Source organism: Neofelis nebulosa, chromosome 3 (genome assembly GCF_028018385.1).
Source record: "Neofelis nebulosa isolate mNeoNeb1 chromosome 3, mNeoNeb1.pri, whole genome shotgun sequence".
Taxonomy (NCBI): Eukaryota; Metazoa; Chordata; class Mammalia; order Carnivora; family Felidae; genus Neofelis; species Neofelis nebulosa.
In genome coordinates this window covers 100,332,204-100,351,988 of record NC_080784.1, presented here as the reverse complement: position 1 = coordinate 100,351,988, position 19,785 = coordinate 100,332,204, and the positions used below count along the sequence as shown (strand labels likewise).

At 36.5% G+C, this 19,785-nt stretch overlaps 1 long non-coding RNA gene across 1 annotated transcript in view; it reads right to left on the bottom strand.

The window, feature by feature from the left end:
- Positions 1–1,774: 1,774 nt before the first annotated feature.
- Positions 1,775–19,785, bottom strand: part of LOC131506142 (uncharacterized) — a 74,561-nt gene continuing 56,550 nt past the window's right edge. Inside the window, exon 3 of the long non-coding RNA XR_009258753.1 lies at positions 1,775–1,975. This is a non-coding gene — a long non-coding RNA (uncharacterized LOC131506142). The remainder of the gene's footprint in view (positions 1,976–19,785) is intronic.

Here is a 19,785-nt window from a genome sequence, read left to right as displayed (position 1 = left end):
GCAAGAGTTTTCAATCTGGATGTCCCCCTAGAATTTGGGTAGTCTATGAACTTGATTTAGAAAAAAAATTAAAATGTCACTTTATTAATCTCTAACTGCAATTTACTATTCTGTTTAATTTTGAATTTTATCAAGAATCCATAGGAGTCATAGCAACAGCGGTAATGTTACCCAAGTAACTTCAAGGCATTTTCATTTTAGAGAACAGTGTTTGGATATTGTAAAAAAATATTTACACTCACTACTATTTTGACACTATGGTCATTGTTATATCTGCTACTGGATCTTTGTTATTCTGATAAACTAATACAGAAACATATATGTTTTTATTAAACACATTTAGCTTAAAAATCATTTCGGTAGTTTCATCTTAATATACTTGGCTACACTTGTAAATCCTGTGAATTGTTTTTTATGCATTATCAAACATCATTCTAGGCTTTGCCTGACTGCTAGACTTCCAGAGAGGGCTCCCGGGCGGGAAATGTTAAGATCCCCTGTGTTAGAGGGAATGGAGATAAAAAACCCTTTTCTAGGAATGTACTTGATGTGTTCAAGGGACAGCTCAGAGGTCAGCAAGGAAGAGGCAGAAGGAACGAGTTGGGGGAATGGGAGGGAAAGGGTTGGGGGGGTAGAAACCCAGATCACCACATCGTGGTGCACATACCCAATGAGAAACTAGTAAAGGGTTTAAAATAAGGAAGTAAAATTACGAAAATTTGGGAAGTCTGATGATGAAAATAAATTAATTAAAAACTAATTAATACCTAGAAAAGTCTACCTGAGTGGTATAATAGACTTGCTCCCTATGAGAGCCACGAAAAGACATCATTTTCCTCCAAAGCACTTTGCTTGTTAAATCAAATGTTTCAGGGTCAAGGCTGTGCCATACTTTATCAGTTGAAAATTAAACCATGTGAATTAGAACACTATCTAGAAACAATTTCCTTCACTGCTTTCATTTATCTACATGCTGAGCTTTCTAAATTTGTGCTTGTGTTTTGGTCCCAATAAATTTGCCTCCTTTTGTCTTGTCTTAATTTATTTCACATATGTGATATCAAAGTTTCCAGGGGTAAGACTTGAAGTCAGCTAGAAACATTTATTGTCTTGTGTTCAAGGAAAGAAAGCAGATGTGTTTTTATCAGCTTTGCCATTGTGTGATTTTCTAACAACACAACCGCCTGGATGGTCCTGCATAGTGTTGCTCTGTTAAGCCTCATCCTCCTGGTTTGACATTCCTACTGGGCTACTTATTATCCACTGTGAGGATGCTAATGGATGCTTCTGTCTTGAGACATGTGACAAATATATAACAGATCACAATGCTTTTCTTCCTATTGATACACACCTTTCTAGGTTAGATCTTTGGTATACTCACCATCTGTTTATTTTCCAGCTTATTGTCTTCCTCCAGCTAGGAAGGCACTGTTTTTGCCTGTTTTATCTTTAGTTTTTAAATAACTAAATCTAATGTTCTTTCTGCTACATTTCCAATAGAATATTTATTCTTTAGACCTTCCTTAGATTCAAAATTCAAGGAGTCTCTTAATGTCATTTTAGATTTTCTTTCTCTCCATTTATCTTTAGTTTGTCTGTCTTTCTCAATTGCTTGTTTGCTACATTCATTCTTTTATTAGCTGCTATTTATTAGGACTATTTACTGAAAAGTTTTGGGTTTTTTTTTTTTTTGAGACTGAAAACACTTTTAAACAGAGAGAAATGAAAAAAAGGTATAGTGACTCACCAAGAGACATTACTCAAATTTCCTCTCAGCAGCTGGAATTTTGAATGGACTTCATAAAATTGAAATATCAGTTGGGGAACATAGACTTGGCTCTAACAATTGTTCGTTGATTGTTTCTGTTCATTCAATTATCAAACATTTGGGTCTTTACTAGATATCAGGCATTGCAGCAGATATTTTGAGGCATTCAGGTGATCAGGCTTGGCATGATTTCATGTCTTCATGGAGCTTGCAATAGAATGGGAAATTGGGAATTAAGCAAAACTGTGAATAACATACTCAATTGTTATGAATTTTAAAAACTACCAAGATCCAGGAAGCCTAGGTGACTCAGTGGGTTAAGTGTCTGACTTTGGCTCAGGAATCTCGTGGTTCCTGAGTTCAAGCCCCACATCAGACTGTGCTGACAGAGCCTGTGCTCCAGTCTCAGAGCCTGAAGCCTGCTTCAGATTCCATGTCTCTCTCTTTCTCTGCCCTTCTCCTGCTTGCACTCTGTCTCTGTCTCTCTCTCAGAAATAAATAAACATTAAAAAATTAAAAAATAAAACAAAGCAAAAACTACCAAGATCAAGAATGTAGTGGCAAATTATGTCATAAGCAATCAGCATGGCTTCTCTAAGGAGATGGTATTAATGCTGACCTCTGAACAATACATGCTGATTACCTAGGTCTTAATAACCTGGGAGAGCATTTCCAACAGATGGTTTGGAATATTCATGGAATTATAGTGAAAGCTGAGAGAATATAGGGCACTGTGCTAAGGGGTGAGATTAAAGAAGTAGGGAGAGCCAGATTGTAATGGGTATTGTAGGCCATTTTAAGAATTTTGAATTGGTTTCCATAGTAAATTGGAAACAAAGGATTTATACAATGGAATTGATAGACATGATTTGTATTTTATAAAAGATATGTCCTGAAAATATTATGCAAAGTGAATTTAAGAAACGGTGTAAATACTGGAATTAAAAAAAATTCAATGAGAGCTTTTAGTAAGCAGAAAAGAAAGAAGAGAACGTGTTCTGGCAATATAAGGGAAACATAAACAACAGAACTTGGTGTTTGATTGTGAATGGGATGAATAAGAGAGAGGAAGTAAGGACAAGTTAGAATTTTGGATTAAACATCTGGATGGATAGTTGTGCTTTGTATTGACCTAGAGGACACTGGAAGAAAACATTTAAAAAAATTGTTTTTAATGTTTATTTATTTTTGAGACAGAGAGAGACAGAGCACGAACTGGGGAGGATCAGAGAGAGAGAGGGAGACACAAAATCCGAAGCAGGCTTCAGGCTCTGAGCTGTCAGCACAGAGCCTGACGTGGGGCTCAAACTCATGGACTGTGAGATCATGACCTGAGCCGAAGTCGGACACTTAACCGACTGAGCCACCCAGGGGCTCCAAGAAAACATTTTTTGAAGGGAAGAAGATAATTATGATTTTACTTTGAGACATGTTAAGTTTGAGGTGTTAGTGAGAAAGTCAAGGGGAAATGACGAGTGGTCAGTTAGGTGATATATGGATCCTAATTGACTGGTCAGGATTTAAGACAACAAGAAAACACAAAACACAGAGACAGTGAACAAAACCATAGCTCTGTAGACAGTACGCGCAGAACAAGGCCAGGAAAAAAGAGAGTGTTAGGCATTTAACATTCAGAGTTGATGAATCAATGGATGCATAAAAAGATGCTGCTCTTTTCTCAGGTTTTAGTTGAAACTGGCTTCCTGTGCAGGGACTAGATATAGGTATGGGCATACGAGTTCACACTGGGTTATGACTAAATGAAGTCTTGTAAGGGTGCTCCAGGCACTTGACCTGTTCAATAACCGTACGTCTTCAGTGCAAACATCTGGGAGGGCTGGAGGCCCATGTGACTGAAATGACAATACTGAATCCTAGAGATTGGGTTTTGCCAAACCAAGGCTCAGGTGTGGAGATTCCTGAAGAAAATAGAAACGTTTAACTCATTCTTGCAAATTTTCTTTATTTCTTTAATTTCTCCCTGCAGGAAATCTTGGTTAATCATTTAGGGGTGGGAATGGGAGAATGAGGACAGTGTGGAGAGGTAAACCAATAGCAATGGCTGATTTGGGAGAACCTCTAACTCCTTTGAGACTTCTAATGAAGAACCTTTCGTTGCTGAGGAGGGTAGAATAACACCAAACTCACTGTCCTCCTTGCTGCACCACACCACATATTGAATTCTGCCTCATTGTGATATGAAGGAAAGAGGACCCAGAGGCAATTAATGGATCACCAGCCTTATGGGTTGAAATAGGTAAAATGTTGCAAGGAGTATTGCCTTTTCTCTTTTCCCCTTAATGATGAACCCATACGGAAGACTTAAAAATCAAGTTAAGAATTCACTTTCGGGGCGCCTGGGTGGCTCAGTCGGTTAAACGTCCGACTTCAGCTCAGGTCACGATCTTGTGGTCCGTGAGTTCGAGCCCCGCGTCGGGCTCTGGGCTGATGGCCCAGAGCCTGGAGCCTGCTTCCAATTCTGTGTCTCCCTCTCTCTCTGCCCCTCCCCCGTTCATGCTCTGTCTCTCTCTCTCTGTCTCAAAAATAAATAAACGTTAAAAAAAAAATTAAAAAAAAAAAAAAAAAGAATTCACTTTCAATAAAATAGTGTCTCTTCAATACTTATTTGTTATTTCTACACCCCTTTCTGTTACTTTCTAAGATAAAGTATTAAAAAGTGCTAAGGGATGGCAGAAGATAGATATTAGAAATGTTCCAAATGCTAATCGGTTAGCTTGGAATCTACTAGTATTTACAACTGACTTCTCAAAGAAAAAATAAAAAACAGTGCTGTGAATAGATTTTTAAATCTGGGCTAGATGCTGAAGGCCTTTACTAGCAATGGAGGGAAGATGAATATTAGCAAAGTTTGTAGAATTAAAAGGGTGTTGGCTCCTTGGTATGCAGATGTAGACAGCTGCATTATCTAACAATAATGATTTAATGTTCAATTACCAGAGAAAATAAAGGGTGGGGGAGGGCAAGAATAATTCTAAATTAACTACATCCAAGATCCTTTTGTAATGTTCAGTACCTTTATGGGTACATGCACACATAAGCATTTGCATGTGTGACTTATGGATTTATGATATACTGGTGACATCTGTTTGTTAAGTTTATTTATTTTGAGAGAGAGAGAGAGAGAGAGAGCGAGAACTGAAGGGGCAGAGAGAGAAGGAGAGAGAGAATATCCCACTCAGGCTTTGCACTGTCAACACAGAGTCCGATGTGGGTCTGAAATTCACGAAGCATGAGATCATGACCCGAGCCGAAATCAAGAGTCAGACCTTTAACTGATTGAGCCACCGAGGAGCCCCTGGTGACATCTTTTATGTAAACTAGACAACAGTGTTCCATACCATAGTCTCAATTTATTTGAACTATTTGGATGTGTAGGACATATAGAACCAAAAGTACACCATGAGAATTTAATGAGGAAGTACCTAGAACTCAATTCATTCAACCATTCCACATTTGCTTATTGAATGTCTACTGTCAGCTATGGTCCAGCCCTCTCATAGGTGCTCAGGATGCCGCAGTGAACAGAACAAAGTCTCCACTCTTATGGAAATGACATTCTTAGGAGGAGAAGTTGTAAATAAATAAACAAATAAAGGTATCGACTATATCAGTGATGTTAAAGGTGACTGATTATCAGGGTGGGGTGTGTGATTTTATACAGTCATCAGAAGGTCACATTGTAACAGAGGCTTAATTAAGGGAGAGAAGGGGACTCGCCAAAGTCTGGGGAAAGAGCATTTTAGAAGGAAGGAACAGCAAGAGCAAAGGATCTGAAGCAGAAACATGTTCTGTCTCTTCAAGAGCGAGGAAAAATGTCTTTCATATTCCACATGTCCTTGGATATTTTCTGCTTTTTTAAAACTGATATATTTTTTATTTTTCTTTCTTTCTTTCTTTCTTTCTTTCTTTCTTTCTTTCTTTCTTTCTTTCTTTATTTTTAATTTTTTTTTAACGTTTATTTATTTTTGAGACAGAGAGAGACAGAGCATGAACAGGGGAGGAGCAGAGAGAGAGGGAGACACAGAATCTGAAACAGGCTCCAGGCTCTGAGCTGTCAGCACAGAGCCCGATGCGGGGCTCGAACTCACAGACCATGAGATCATGACCTGAGCCGAAGTCGGACGCTTAACAGACCAAGCCACCCAGGCGCCCCTATTTTTCTATTTTTAAATGTTTGTTAATTTTGAGACAGCAGAACATGAGCATGGGAGGGGCAGAAAGAGAGGGAGACACAGAACTGGAAATGGGCTCCAGGCTCCCTGTTGTCAGCACAGAGCCTGACATGGGGCTTGAACTCAAGAACTGTGAGATCATGGCCTGAGATGAAGTTGGATGTTCAACCAACTGAGCCACCCAGGTACCCCAAAACTGATCTATTTTTTAAACTTTTTTTAACGTTTATTTATTTTTGAGAGAGAGAGAGACAGAGCATGAGCGGGGGAGGGGCAGAGAGGGAGACACAGAATCTGACGCAGGCTTCAGGCCCAGAGCACAGAGCCTGACTCAGGGCTTGAATTCACAGACCACGAGTTCATGACCTGAGGCGAAGTCAGACCTGAGCCTGAGCTTAACTGACTGAGCCACCCAGGCACCCCAAAACTTATCTATTTTTTAAAGCAAACTTTCTTACAGAGCAAAAAAAGGGATTATTTAAGTAAGGCTACAGATTAATTTTAATATAAGTAGATTTGATAGATTAAATCTATAATATTAGTTTTTACATAGGTAAGTATGAGACAGTGTGTTTCTTTTTCAAATTATGAAATTCTGTTTATGGTGGTCAGTAAAATGTTCCATTGAATATTTTTTCAACATTCAGTAATCATCATGAAATAAAATGTGTCTATTTCTGTGGTTCTCTTTAAAGTGATTTATTTTCAGAGTAGTTCTCTGCAAAATGAAACACATTCTTTCATCCATGCAATACAGAACAATGAAGTTCTATGCACCTTCAATACAGTTTGTGTCTTTATTTTTCAGTTTTCAGGTGCCTGCAAAATGTATTGGGGCTATGGAATGGGGAAGTTACCATCCATCCAAAAGTACGCCTGGAACTGGAGATTTCCCTCACAGCGGTAGCTTGGTACCTGGTAAGTGGTTTTAAGATTTCATCAGCCCATATTCTTAAAACACAGTTGCCTTCCCCTGGTTGTTCCATCACATGAAAAGAAGTAACAACTTTCTCTTCCTGTTAGTCTAGCTGCTTAAAAATAACACATTCCAGCAAGGAGGGAGGGAGATTACAAGCAACAGGACATATGAGACTTGCCAAGGGGGCCAGCATTTCCTGACTCACAATTGCAGGAAAAGCTTTGCTACATTATCAATGGGACCTGGATGCTTTGATAGGCAATTGTTTTAAAAGCTAAACAACATTTGCGGTTGAAATATTGTGTGTGTTATACAAGGCTTGTGTGGAGGAAATATAGCACCAGATGGATCAGACAATAGTCTTGTCTGATGTTTTGTTCTTTTACTGGTAATAAAATAAAGGCTCAAAAAAATAGCCATATACAACTTTGCTTTTAATAAAGTCTCCGTTGTTTTAGAGAAGAATAGTGGAACTGTCATGAACAATACAGATTTCCTTTGCAATAATTGCTGATTTTGAAATGTGCTGAGTTAAAATAGACATTGCTCAGAAACAATGGAATGGTTGTGACGTCACAATCGCTTTGAGTAAGGACATTCCTTATTATGCACAATGAATCCAACGTCTCAGTGGAATTAGAAAAACTGACTAACTGGTTAGAAATATACTCCCCCTATAGTCAGGACAGGAGTAGGACTTCTAAACAATTCTTTTTATTTAAGCAATATCTTTACTAATATTGCCTTGCTCTCTATTCTGAGTTCCTATGAGAAATAGATATATGACAGAGAGACAGAGATAGAATAAAGAATTTAATGTATTTATTAAGTATATATTTAAAGTTATGGACAGAGATAGAGATAGAGATAGGTCTCCTCCACTTCTCATAAAATTCACTAGCTCTTATAATCTTCCTGAAGTGTGGTTAGGAAAAGTTTTGTGGTCCCCCCCACCCCCCCTCAGGAAGAAGAGAAGGATATATGACAAAATAAATCTTTATTAAAGAAGTACCTGTAAAAATATCTATTCATGATAAATCTTGCAATCTCATGTCTTATCTTTAAGTGATAGAGATGCTGACAATTTCTCTCTCAAATGCTGTGTGGCATTTGGTCATCTTCAGGCAATTGCTGGTCTCCCTTGCTCTGGATCATTTAGGCCAGAATGTCTGCGTGGTGGGGCACTGTTCTCCATGCCTCTTTCCACATGGAAACATACACTGATTTCATTATGTAGTCAGTTGAATTCTGATGCAGTGCTGGGGTAATTATGACTCAGATATGCTCTGATATTATCTTTAATGGGGCTCTCTCTGTGTCTTCCTATATATAAGGAGGTAGAGAAAAATACATTCTGACCAAAGAAAGTGGAACTCAGACTAGATAAATATTTCACAAATATGCCACTTATGTTCATATTATGCATTTAAAGGAGATGGAAATTCCTGTCATATACTCAGCACTCATCCATCTTCTGTCATGTTGAAAATATTCTATGCCTCTTTTGTATGCACAGCTGACATGTGCCTTGCAGAAGGTCTATGATCCTGGCAATTTTGACTCTAGCTTAGAAATGATTTCTTTTAGAAGAAAAGAGTAAAATAATCTTGTTTGACTAGAAAAATCACTCTGCTTGTGGTTGTGGATGGAAGATAGTAAAGAAAGAGACTGTTGAGAGTGACGTTAAAGGATGTTGTGAGAATACCTCAAGAAATATTCAGAGGGAAAAATCCAATTATATATTGAATATGTTTGATAAAGCAGTGAAAAAGAGGATTTTATAATATTTTATTTTGGATAATATTTGGAAGGCAATTAAGATGCATCTTTGTCTATTATAGTAGTCAATATTATTTGGTTTAAAGAATGTCCAAATTTTAAAGTACTTTTAGAAGTATGTCTTAAAGCAATTAATAATATAATTTAATCTTACCAGCATATAGAAATAATCCTACTTCGTAAGGAATTGATGACTATATGTTATTAACTGCTTTTAGATGAATTTAGTTAGTAACATTAATTCTGTTTTTTGTTTTAATTGATATGTACAGCATTTTAGTAATCCAGAGGCATTTTATAATAACATTAAGGCAGCAGAAATTAAAATCTTGGGAGTTATAATCCATTTTGGTGTCCTGCTATTTTGGCTTGAAAATAGCTCTTTAATGTAGATGATGATAAACAACAATAATGATAAAAAAAAAAAATCGGCTGGTCTATTTTTTTCAGCTGGTCTGCTCACTACAATTTGCCAATCTTTTATTAGAGAATATGATTATGTAATCACATTAAATATATACCTGTGAAGTGGTGATTTAGTAGGTGGTTTTAATTATAAGAAAGCCAAGCAGATTTTAACAGTCAGGGTCTGTCCAGAGAAACAGAAATTATTATACATAATTTAAGCAGGAAGGTATTTAATACATGCAATTAGGAGCTTAAAATATTTTTTAAAGGGTTAGTGGAACAAAGCTCATAGAAATAGTTACAAGTTTTCAGAAAATTAGGACATTTTAGATCTGCCAAGAAATTGCTATTGATTATATGTGCCTTGGAATTAATTTTTGTAATTGATCATTTGTTGATTTGCTTGCTCTATATCAAGATATTCTGGAGAATGCAGGATGGGCTAATTGTACATTTTTGGACACTTAGATTTCCTTTTCGTTTTAAATTTTTTGTGTTGTTTATTTTTTCAGAGAGAGAGAGAAAGAGAGAGGGGAGAGAGGGGGACAGAGGATTTGAAGTGGACTCTGCACTAACAGCAGAGAGCCTGCGACGGCTTGAACTCACGAGCAGCGAGATCATGACCTGAGCCAAAGTCAGCTGCTTAACTGACTAAGCCACTACTATTGTTGCCTCCCATTATTTCTTTCTGTCAGCTTGATCACATATATGGCTCCTACCACAAAAAGATAAAAATCTCCTCAGGCTCAAGTTGCAAATAAATTAATTTCAATTTCAAATGCATCAAATGCCAACCATTTTTTTTTTTTGGCCTAGACTAATTTTCCTAGGTGTTTATGAGGAAATTTAATTTTAAGCCTTCTAAATATTAATGGAAAAAAGTTTTTTTCCTTCATCGCCTTTATGTGAACAAAAAGTTTGAAGATTGCTAAAACAATGGGGCTGAAGTAAAAATTCCTAATTAAAGGGCTAAACTGGATAGGTTAGGTCAGAAGATGGTCTATGAGTAAATGATATATAAAGGGCATTTGCAGTCTTCAGAGACCAGGGCTAGAAAAGGAAGAAGTCAGAAGGTTCTTAGAGAAAACTATAGTCATTAGCTTTTCGCTCTATTTGAACACTTAGTAGGGACCTCACTACTGCTGGTAAACAGGTAGCTACCAAATCTAATGAGCTAAGAGAATCTTTGGAGACTATAAAGTCAACAGAGAAAGGAGCATAGTAGAGAAAACAATAAAGATCATGAATAGAAGATAAAAAATCATTTGAATATTAGCTTTGTTGATTAATAACAGGGAGACTTTGAAGATATTACTTAACTTTCCCCAAGTATAGAATTGTATTATTTTTATTATTTTTAAAATGTTTATTTATTTTTGGGGCTCTTGGGTGGCTCAGTCTGTTGAGCACCCGACTTCGGCTCAGGTCACGATCTCGTGGTCCGTGAGTTCGACCCCGTGTCTGGTTCTGGGCTGATGGCTGGGAGCCTGGAGCCTGCTTCCGATTCTGTGTCTCCCTCTCTCTCTGCCCCTCCCCCGTTCATGCTCTGTCTCTTTCTGTTGCACAAATAAATAAACGTTAAAAAAAAATTTATAAATGTTTATTTATTTTTATTTTTTTATTTTTATTTTAACGTTTTTATTTATTTTTGAGACCGAGAGAGACAGAGCATGAATGGGGGAGGGGCAGAGACAGAGGGAGACACAGAATCGGAAGCAGGCTCCAGGCCCTGAGCCATCAGCCCAGAGCCCGAGGCGGGGCTCGAACTCACAGACTGTGAGATCGTGACCTGAGCCGAAGTCAGACGCTTAACCGACTGAGCCACCCAGACGCCCCTGTTTATTTATTTTTAAGAGAGAGAGAGAGGGAGAGGGAGAGAGAGAGAACTAACTAGCAGGGGAAGGGCAGAGACAGAGGGAGATACAGAATCTGAAGCAGGATTCAGGCTCCCAGCTGTCAGCACAGAGCCCCATGCAGGGCTCGAACCTACAAACTGTGAGATCATGACCTGAGAGGAAGTTGGATGTTTAATCGACTGAGCCACCCAGGCGCAACACCCCCCCCCCCCTCCCCGCGAAGGTATAGAATTTTAAAGTGAAATGGTGTTAACACTGATAATCATGATATCAGTAAGATATCATACGAGTTCATATGTATGAAATACGTGGCAAATAGTAAGTTCTAAGTATACACGCCTTCCACATTCTCTGCATTTTTGTTGAATATAAGCTGACTTTTGACTTTCTGGTTTTGAAATCTGATATGATAGGAGTGTAAATCTCCATCCACCCAAATGTTTTGGAGCATCCCCAAATTCTGAGGATGCTACTGAAGTAGCAAAACTTCATATAGAACTTTTATAAAATACTTGAATAAATTAATAGAAAATCACTCTATAGGCCTACCATAATACTTCTTTAAGATATTTTGGAGTCCTTGGAGGGTAGGAAGTAGTGGCTGAAGTAGTGAGGGTAGCCCAAAGAATCTTAGTTCCAGGGAGAAACACATACTATTTGACACACAAAGTGAGAAGGAAAAAATATTTTACATTCAAGTTGAAGAAGTTAAAATTGAAAAGATAAATCAGGAAAAGTATTTTTAAAAATCAACGACAATATTTGTAAAATAGAATTAGGTTCAGACTTAATATTTACTTTTATTTTAATACTGGCTCCTAATGGAACTTAAAAACAGCTGGCTTTGTTGATCTAATGGTTCCATGTAAGACTGAATAGACAGAGTCAGAATCATTAAAGTTCCATTCTCATCAGATTTGTACTTGAGAAAACCAAGTATACTCCTGCAATAATTTATTATAGACATTTCTTTGTTTGTCTTAGAAATATTGTTAAAGTGACAGAAATGGTTGAAATGAAATGGTACAGCAATTACACAGTTTAAAACTTTTCAATAATAGAGAAGCATTCAACTGCATCTTTCATTACCACCATCTGTGTTGTGTAAAACATTTTAAGATTAACAGCAGTCAGGGTTTTGTTTGTTTCTTTGTTTATAGGGAATTCAGACCAAGATAGGTTTTTCCCATCTCCGGAGAATATTGTAAAAAGAAAGATAGTTGTCTTTCTTGGATGGTGAGGACATTCTCAAGGTCCTTCCTAGACTATCCGCACCCCTTATTCTCACCTCCTTCCCGCAATAAACCTACTGTGGCCCCTCAGCACCGAATATTTTTATTCAAAATAAAGAGTATCTTTTTACCTAACCTAGTGAAAGAAAAAAAAAAAGTTGATACCGGGATATTCTCCTCTTCTTCTGGAATGCTAAGTACAACATGGGTTTAAATTTCAGCACTCAAATAGAACTCAGGGTTGGAAAAACGTCAGCATTTGTAGTTTCTTAGAAATAATTCAATGTTCTGAATTGCAACTCCTCCTAATGATCTCATAGAGTTACCACAATTTCCAGTGTGGGCAGCTCACTTCTCGATTCAGTTCAATTCACTTTTGTTCAATTCATTTTCACAAGAATTCGCTGAATACTTTTTGAACAGAGTGAACACTGATGCTGCAGATTGAAAAGCGCAATTTTCCTTACTTCAAATTGATTAATTTTATAAGCCAATGATTTCAATTACTAGTTGTAGTATTTTTGTCCTGTTTTTTTTTTTAATTCTGTTCTTTTAGATAGTAACAAAATAGTACTACATTCCAATACAAATAGTTGGATAACCCTCGTATCTAAAGATGACAACACTACCAGTGCTGATCCAGTGTTTGGCAGACAAAATCACTGCGATAAGATATCAAAATCTACATACAAAGTATTTGGGGTGCTTGAAAGTAGTGGGAAGCATAGTGTAATGAATAACTTCTAGGAAGGCCTATGCTGGACTGGAAATGAATTAGCTTTGGATTGATGTCAGAACACTACTTTCTAGTCCTCACTCTGATTCCATTTGTGTAATCTCGAATGAGTTACCCAAACATCCTCAATCAAACTCCTCAGTCATAAAGTGACAAAAGAGAAACAAGTCTCCACTTGGGTCCCTTCTTGTACTGGATTTCTACAATTCTAGTGTTTAAACTTCCACAGGATCAAACCCAACTAGTATTTTGACACATGTTGACAGGCCTCAAATAATCTTTGAGTCTTCAGCTTATTTGTCAAGTCCACAACTGTACTCAGATTCTTTAGTGTATTTTTCATTATAAAAGTCTCTTTCAATTTTTAACATTATTTAAAATGCAAAATAAAAATGATATACAAAATAGATTTATAGTTATATATGGAATAAATGTGTAATAGACACAAAATAATATACCTGCTTACCCCTAAATTATTTTTTTAAGTCAGCAATAATTATTTATACATCTTTAGTTGCTCAATTTAAACACTGAAAGAAAGAAGGAAGGAAGGAAGCAAGGGAAGAAAGAAAGAAAGAAAGAAAGAAAGAAAGAAAGAAAGAAAGAAAGAAAGAAAGAAAGAAGAGAAGGGGGAGTTGAGAGGGAGAGATTGGAAGGAAGGAAGGAAGGAAGGAAGGAAGGAAGGAAGGAAGGAGAAAGGGGAAAGGGTAAGAAGGAAGGACGAAAGGAAGATAGTTACACAACTGAAAAAAAGTAAGAGAATTTTAATAGCCATTTCAGATAATTGTGGATATTTTTCTTAGGTATTAACAACTTAATAAGTAATTTTTTAAAGTCTATTTATTTATTTTGAGGGAGACAGCATGAGCAAGGGAGGAGCAGAGAGAGAGGGTGGGAGAGAATCCCAAGCAGGCTCCACACTGTCAACTCAGAGCCCTATGCACTGCTTGATCTCAGGAACCGTGAGATCATTTATCTGAGCCGAAATCAAGAGTCAGACTCTCAACCGAGTCACTCAGACACGCCCCCAACAAGTAATTTCTTAATAGTCATTTGTAATGTAGAACCTGAAAATATATTATATTTTAGTACCGTCACATTTAAATCCCATTGGTCTATCTTGCCCTTTGAATGGATCTTTTACCCATGTATGAAACATGTTACCTGTAAAACATTGGTCTGCCAAGCTGAGGAGATCCTTAGATATTTACACATTTTGTTTTTCACCATCTGAAACTCATGTTTATTAATATCACTATCAACCTCATCAGATAAGTTGAACTATTGGGACGCTGTCAAGCTTACGATAATATATGGGAGTCTTCCAAAACCTTGAGTTTTCATTTAAAGCTTACATTTTGCCATTGGTTGTCAGTTGATTAACATTATAGTCCTGTTTCATTCATTTCTGAGAAAATGTCTGCCAAATAAGCAAATCTCAATAACCATTGTTTTTCTGCCATTTGTTCAAGTAAAAATGGTGATTCTACTAAAGAAAAAAAGAAAAAAAAAAGAAAAAGAAAAAGAAAAAGAAAAAGAAAAAGAAAAAGAAAAAAACAGCTAGCTCAGCTCACAACTCAACTGTGCAAATGCTTTTCCTCAAGAAGGCCATCATACTTCAATGTGCAGAAATGCTTGTGTGAACTTTCCATTTCATCCCAAAAAATATTACATAGATGTGTGCTCAAGTTCAGATGAAGAACTTCAAGAAAATGAAATAAAAAAATTAATTAAATAAATAGAACTACTAATATTTACTACTTCATTATGGGTATATTAAAGTGTAATTTGATTTAAAAAGAATTAGAGTAGCGGGGTGCCTGTGTTGCTCATCAGTTAGGTGTCCAACTCTTGATTTTGACTCAGCTGATGATCTCAGTTCAAGACTTCAGGCTCTGTGCTCCTCCTTTAATAAATAAATATTAAAAAAAAAGAGTGGTAATGAAGAATAAAAGAATTAATATATAGAATATTTTGATTCCACTGCCTTGATTGGTAATAAAGCACTGGGCATTTTATCCACCATTGCTTTTAGACAATTAGCACAAATGTCAACACAGTGAAATAGGTGGTTCATGTCATAGAATATTACGAAAATAGTTTTGATCTCATCAAACCTACTAAAGGAGGAGGAAGTCATCAGAAAAGGTGACCACCTGTTCACCTACAGCTAGACCCAGGCAATCAAAGGTTCCTCACCCCCTCCTCTATTCTTGGAATGTACATTTTGCTTACTTTTACCACAGTGGGAGCTGTTCCAAGGATATAGTCTTGAGAGAGTAAGGTGTTGAGGCCATCTGGATGGTATATGTGACTTAACCCAATTAGTCTTCTATATAAATTTGTAAGATTCTGGTGAGTAGATGTGGAGATCTACTCACCTTGTGGCCATTCAAGATAAGCCTCATAAGTAAGTGTCCTCGCTTACTAAAACTGCCACCTATCAATCTAGAGTGTCCTGTCTCTGTCTTCATTCTCTCCTTGACCTCTGTGTACAGGAACAGTTGGTGAACCAACACACAAAATGAATCTTAATAAAGTAGGTATTGTGGGTGAAATTTAGATTGAAAAATACCCCTAAATGATTCTCAGGTGGTGAGAGAAAGAAGGAAAAAAAAAGCTTGCTTGCTGTGTCAGATTTCATATTTTATTATCAAAATATTAACTCTATTCTGTATAGAAGGATTATATATTCCTGCTCTGTTGACATCAGCCTTAACCATGCTTTGTTTTAGCTAATGAAACATGAACAGTGATGGATGCCACTTCTGGAAAGAAACTTTGAAAGATATTTCCTAACTTCACCTTTCTGTTTTTCCTTGACTGCAAGCCAGCAGTTTCTCACTGTGAAGAGTATTCAGATCCAGGCAAAGCCAAGTGATCGTACAATGTGAATTTAAACAACATTTATTGTTGAAAGCCATCAGTATTTTAGGATTGCTTTTTAATGTTGCATAATCTAGTCTGAACAGCTATAAACTTTGTGAAATATGATGTAGCAGTCATAAGAAATGCAGGCTAAGGTTGAGATGCAAGAGTAAGATAAAGAGATCTCAAAATTAGGTGACAATAGGGGTGTTTGTGATAAGGAGAAATGATAAGGGAATTAAAATTCAATAGATGAACTTAAGTTATCATTGAAGGCAATAAAGGACAGAATTTACTCTGCAGAAAAGGAAGCAGTTAGAAAATGAAATGAATAATTATAGTTTACTTTTATGAACTGCTTACTAAATACCAAGTCTGTGATAACTCTTACCAGAGATTGTTATAAAATCCTCAAATGATTTTAGGCTAGTGATACTGTTTTTATCATCATTCAACTCATGAGAAAAGAAGGCTTATCGAGATTAAAATATTTCTTAGTTTGGAGCACATTTAACTCTAGACAATCTGATTTAGATCGAGGGCCTTATCTCTTACTCTGCTCCTTAAATGGGGCATTTGGATTTTTTTTTTTTTTTTGCCATCACTCAACATCAATTTTCCTTGTATAGGAATTCCAGAAATTTCCTTTGGCATATCTCTCTCTCTCTCAATTTTAATCATTTGTTTGGTGTTGAATTAATCCACTCCACAATTGTTTACTCCAATATGGGCATATTTAAATTTGGGCAACTGAGAGTCAGTCCATGGGTACTTGTTTTGCAGTAAGGGGCAGAAACTCTTCTACTCGCTGGGATTTATTGACAACTATCTTATATTGAGGGATGAGATCAGAACCAGTATCCAAAAAGCCAGAAACAGAAAGAAACAGAGTGAGAAAACCCAAGTCCAGGTCCCATTGCTTGAGCCTTGAACCAAATCATACCTGAAGTCCAATGGCCCTGGATGCTTTGAATTTGTGAAACTCTCAATTCCTTTTTTTGTGTGTGCTTACCTTTAATTAGGTTCAGGTTTTCTTTCACTTCCATCTTAACTACTACTTTACTAAGTACTTTTTTGTTATTAATGCATGTGTGTTATTAATACATGTTATGTAACGCATGAGTAGGGTACTCTCTGCTAGTAGGGGCCATCTCTCCCTTGGTCTTCTTCCCCACAGGCATACAACAGACTATCGACTGCAGTAAATTCTCAATAAATGACTAAAGAATCCAGAGAACAAAACTATTGTGTCTTGCCTGGTGTAATAATAATGAACACAAATCTCTTTAATTCCATTCTTTGGTCGTTTACAAGAGTGACATTTATCTAATTTCTGATGATGATAATGGAATGATTCTTAATGTTCAGCTGAAATGGCCCAAAATATTTCAGAAGAATCTGAATCAGGGAAAGCAAAGTTGTGTGTGTGTGTGTGTGTGTGTGTGTGTGTGTGTGTGTGTGTTGTGGGAGAGAAAGTTTCAGTTTCTGTTCCTTTGAAATATCAAATGTGAGCATGCCTACCGCAAAGGGGAAGACTCAATGCACACGCAGTGTTCCAAGCTGTTCTGTGCAAGATTGGGCTACAGGGCCTATGTCATTCTCGTCACCAACTGCTCTCTGCACAGCCAGAACTGAACTGTCTGTACTGTACATCTGGATGAAACTGTACATCTGGACAAAATTTCAGTAAATGAAATGGGGAAATTATTTGGCACTTTGTTACCCATGTTTGTCTGAGAGGATTAAATTAAATGTTGCTGATTCACCATTAACCCACACCCTCTGCCATAAGCAAACTACAGAAGTCATAGAAATCTTTAGTAAAATCATTATCTTATATATTTGCTTTCACTGTTAAATCATTAGGCTGAATTTTTACATTTTTTCCAGACTTTTGGAAGTCCTAGAGTCATAGATGTTTAATGTTGGGAGCAACTTTGATGATGATCTAACTAAACACTTTTGTTTTGCTGAGCATGGCACAGAAAGGTTAAGTTGTTTACTCAGGGCTACTCAGTGACTAAATCAGAACTTGAACTCAGCTTCCAAAGTCTCAATCCAAAAACTTTACATTTGACTTTTTACTTACTTAGAGTTAAAGTTAGAATAGAAACAATATATTTTCCTATATAATCTCTTTCACTTGGAATCAGGTTCTTTTACAAAAGAATTATATATATATTTTATATATATGTAGATATATATATTCCTGACATTGGAAAATAATCTTTGTGAACTAACTACAAGTTACTTTTCTAACATAGCTAGTAGGGTTTTTTTTCTAATATTATCTTGTTTCTTCTAGTTATTTTACTAAACATGCATTCTTCTAAAAACTAATAATTTTTATAATATATTCCATTTTTTTCAGATGATTTAACTTCCAAAAGCCCTAACTTTGAAAAATCTCAACACCGTCTTCTATTAACTATTTATAAGACAGTTTTTACATACTCTATAATAATTCGGTTTGTACCTTACCTTTTGAATATGAAAGATATCAATAACAGTAGCTTAATATATGCACTGAATATAATAAAAACTAATAGAAAGCTATAGGAGACACTCTTAACCAAAATGATTAACTTTTCCCGGAAAAACATTGACCTTTGACCATTTCACTCTGAATGCTTTGTAGCCAGTTTAAAACTTGCCTGAGTACTTCTACTTCCATAAATTTAGTTAGAGGCTTAACAAGTAATTTGTGTTTGTTCCTAAACCTATGTATGCCAGCTATAGTTGCAATTATGATCATAATCATAACACAAAGTATGTGTGTGCATATCTAACCCATAGATATTGGGATAGATATCTATCCCAATAGATAACTTTGGGATGGCCACTTAAGGAAACCTTTTACCGATAGGATAGGATTCAGTGAATGAAGAGTATATCAAAAGCTGTTTTGTGAGGTCTTAAATATTCTCTTTTTTTAAAGTTCATTTATTTATTTTGAGAGAAAGAGGGGTGCAGGGGAGGAACAGAGAGGCCCTGAGACAGAAAGAATCCTAAGTAGACTCCATGCTGTCAGCACAGAACCTGACGTGAGATGATGACCTGAGCTGAAATCAAAAGTTGGATGCGGGAGCCTGGGTGGTTCAGTTGGTTAAGCTTTCAGCTCGGGTCATGATCTCACAGCTTATCAGGCTCTGTGCTCGAAAGTGTGGAGCTTGCTTGGGATTCTCTCTCTTCCTCTCCGTCTGCCTCTTCCTTCCTCTCTCTCTCTCATAAATAAATAAACATTAAATTAAGAGAGTCATACACTTAACCGACTGAGGCACCAGTCTTAAATATTTGATTAAGATTGATAAAAGTCAATAGGAATTATTTTCATTTTCATCATGCAGCTTAAATTTATGCTATTGCAAGTTTGGTGTGCTTATTGTATTATTTCCCTAATACTGCAGGGAACTGAAGTTCTCTCAAATAAATTTAGTTCATCTCTCTAACCTCCAATATAGTTATCTTATAACTTTGGGGAGAGATAAATGTGTTTTTTGTTTTCACATAATTTTATGAAAGTTAGTTTTATAGTCGTTTAGGTTTAAAATAATTACAACTCACATTTCCTAACAAATTACAATCTCAACTTCTCATGCCTGTACTCATCTACTTATTTGAATCCCATAATAGGCAGAGATACTTCATTCCAATTGTATACTTTTTTATAGAAGAAGATTCTATAAATAACTAAATCCTACACCTTGAATTATATATTCAGTTATTTTTTTATTTTCTTTTATTTTTTATTTCATATTTGATAGAAAGAAAGGGAGACACAGAGTGTGAACAGGGGAGGGGCAGAGAGATGGAGACAGAATCTGAAGCAGGCTCCAGGCTCCCAGCTGTCAGCACAGAGCCGGACGCGGGGCTTGAACCCACCAGCAGTGAGATCATGACCTGAGCTAAAGTTGGACACTTAACCAACTGAGCCACCCGGGCACCCCTATATATACAGTTATTTAAATAACAATATAATATAGCAACTAAAATATGAATATAAATAAAGTGTTTGATTGACACCAC